The 3,247-nt window shown below is 32.2% G+C and overlaps 1 long non-coding RNA gene across 1 annotated transcript in view; it reads right to left on the reverse strand.

Moving 5' to 3' along the window:
- Positions 1–1,874: 1,874 nt before the first annotated feature.
- LOC111087546 overlaps positions 1,875–3,247 on the reverse strand; it is a 10,852-nt gene continuing 9,479 nt past the window's right edge. The window contains exon 4 of the long non-coding RNA XR_002612221.1: positions 1,875–1,974. This is a non-coding gene — a long non-coding RNA (uncharacterized LOC111087546). The remainder of the gene's footprint in view (positions 1,975–3,247) is intronic.

The following is a 3,247-nucleotide window of genomic DNA, read 5'->3' on the forward strand; positions in this document are numbered from 1 at the left end:
TTGTTGATGTCTTTTTGTACTAAGTTCAAACCATCTCGCCTTTCGTACCTCACCCTTATGAAGTAGTAAGAAACTATCTGTGGATTATTGTTGATATCCTCCTACCAAGTACATACTTTAGTTTCAATACCTCACACGTGACATGAGATATCACAAAGTACAGTGTTAGAATTTAAGCAATATAAACAGCCAAAAAGCTTGTTATTAGATTCAGACGTGTGTTTAGTTAGATGTTCAGTGTACTGTGAAAACAGCTAGTAACTCTTCTTGCTTAACTGTAGAATGCCATGTGTCACTTCACAGTAATAATTAGGTAGTGATGCTTTTCTGAAAGATACATTAGTCATGTTACATTAGTTTATTTATAATACATCTAATGTTACAGAGAAAGTTGAAGACAGTCTGCTTTATGGGTTCGATGTTGTTGTTGAAATAACATGTTGCCTAATGGACTGGGAATTAGACGATGTTCTGATGCATTTCTTGCTTCACAGAAGTTGATGGAAATGTTATTTAATCACCAGTACACAAGGCAGGTTGCCCATTTCAACAACCACTTGTAAATGTGATGGTACAACACCAAAACTGGATGATTTGTTTGTAATTAAGCACAAAGCTACACAATGGGGCTATCTGTGCTCTGCTCACCACGGATATCGAAACCCAGATTCTAGCGTTGTAAGTCCGCAGACATACCACTGTGCCACTGGGGGGCAAAACTGGATGAAGTAAAGGAAACTAACAAGTTTCCTAGAGAGAGAGTTTAATACTAATTGTTGTTGTTTGTTTTTAAGCACAAAACTACACAAAGGGTTACCTGTGCTCTGCCCACTATGGGTATCGAAATCCGGTTTCTAACAGTATAAGTCCGCAGACATATCACTGTGCCACTAGGGGGGGACTTATTAATTGTTAAGAGTGGGATATGGAAAGTTACAATGATATGTACTTAGTAGAGTAGGACATTAACAACATGTATAGATATTTTAGTACCAGTTGTTATGGAAAAGTTAGCAACCTGTTACCTATGTCTTTCAAACGCAGTATGGTGATCTTACAGCAAGTTTATAAAAGATACACATATACCTATTGTTCATGCTTCACCATAAAACTAAATGTCAGAATTTTTTATGTTTAGAGCCACACAATTAAGATACTTCTAGTTTCATGTATGTATTTTATTCTAAGAACAAACCAATTATCTGTACTAACATTAATCATCATAAGTTTCAGGTAGTGGATGTACATTAACACATGTAGTCTGTTGATTCTGGTACCTGAAAAGTACCCATTCATAATATACACAAATAACTTGGCTTACTCTATCATAAGATCATGTCCCGAACGGCAGGTACAATCACGTGATCAGTTCGTATATCTTTATATTATGTTCAACTGTAAAAGTTGTCATTAATCTTATACTTCAACATTTAAGAGTACATGGAAAATAATGTTAATGTTCACAGTAAGAATTCATAATGAGCATAATTAACCTTTGTCTTAGATTTTAAAGAGTAAAATCCTGTGATTTTCTGCTGTAAATATTGATTTCAATCCTACATATGATATCAGACTTCATACAGTAAAATATCATGCACAGTGTGTTGTGATCAGTTTTAAGTGTTCTCATTAACCTACCACTAGAGTCACATGTCAATAAGTAGCGAAATGTCAATACTGTAATAATGATGTCTATTGTGTTGTAAAACTTGTAATCTATCCTACTCATATTTCAAAGATGTTCTGATTTATGAGCATTTAACTTTTTTTAATGAGCGATTATATTAGACAGTGAACTTACTTGTAACTTAGTGCTAGTGTCTTGCTGTAGTGTTCCTTCCATCTGTTTTTTCTCCTGTTGGAGATCCTTACACTGTTTACTCAGCTCTTTCAATTGCTGTTTTAACGAGGCCTGAACTTTCTTGTGACCTTCCAAAGTTTGCTGAAGTTGGTTGACAAAATCTCTTTCCAGGTCTAAGGGGAAAGGCAGGGGAAGAATGCACACTGTTTTATTACACATACATTATGAAATTAATGCTAGATAAATCTAGAAAGTTCAGACATTGTAGAGAAGAAAGCAATGATAATACAAGGTGACATTTCAGACCAGCAACAGAACAAAGTAACAACATTTTCCCTTCATGTTACTTAGTTATTACAATTCAATGGTGATGAATGATAACATACCTTATTTTATAGTTTAATAAAGGAAGTTTAGAGAAATAAAGCTGCATCTTTCACACTGCATATTTGGCTAAACCGTGTAACTGAAAATAACATTCATTCACTTTTAAAATATGTATGTTCATAGAAAGTTTGTATATGATGAAAGATGGGTTTATAAGAGTTAAATGATATTGCACTTGCAAGTCCAATAAAGTTAATGTTCTTGAAGCTAAAATTTTATTTTTAATATCTGAATTGTTATATACAAAAGGTTTAATTATGATCTGATATTCATGAGTGCACCTGTCATATGTTACCAAGGATATATCGTTTAAATTCATTAAAATAACTCCAGAAAAATAAATCATAAAATAAAAAATATTAAACTCCAGTTATTAACAAAATGCAATGATCCAGTGAAGATCACGATAAAACATAAAAGTTCAAAAGAAATTGTTAAACTTAAGAAAGATTATTAAATAAATAGACAATTACTTAAAAATAACAGAATTGAAAAGGCAATAATCAGCTTACATGAAATGAAAACTTGTACATAACACTGTTCAACTAATACTAAAACTTAATTATTTTACACATCATAATATACTGATTTGTAAATTGCTTGATCTAATCTTTTATATCTGTTGAACATACTATCCTCATTGCTTGTTTACAGTTTTAGAAATATTGTAAAAAAAATTACAGGCTAGTTATCATAACATAAAATGGCAAAGATTGTTTGTTTGAAAGCACAAAGCCACACAGTGCTCTGATCCCCATGGATATCAGAACTTGATTTTAAGCGTTATCAGACCACTGGCTTACCACTGAGCCACTGGGGGGCAAATGGCAATGGAACAAAACCTAATGGAGTATACTTCTTAGAAATATTTATAAAGGTCAAAAGTGATCTTAATTAATGAATGCCCACCAGAAATCTTTTTAGAGCAACTATTAGTGCCTTATTATTTTTTATATATGTATATTATCAATTATATTTACTTTTTTGTTGTTAAATAAAATTTGTTCATCACACTTCATAACTTAACATAACACAACATAATTTTTAGGGACAACAAGT

The sequence above is a fragment of the Limulus polyphemus genome, unplaced genomic scaffold (assembly GCF_000517525.1).
Source record: "Limulus polyphemus unplaced genomic scaffold, Limulus_polyphemus-2.1.2 Scaffold71, whole genome shotgun sequence".
In the NCBI taxonomy this organism is placed as follows: Eukaryota; Metazoa; Arthropoda; class Merostomata; order Xiphosura; family Limulidae; genus Limulus; species Limulus polyphemus.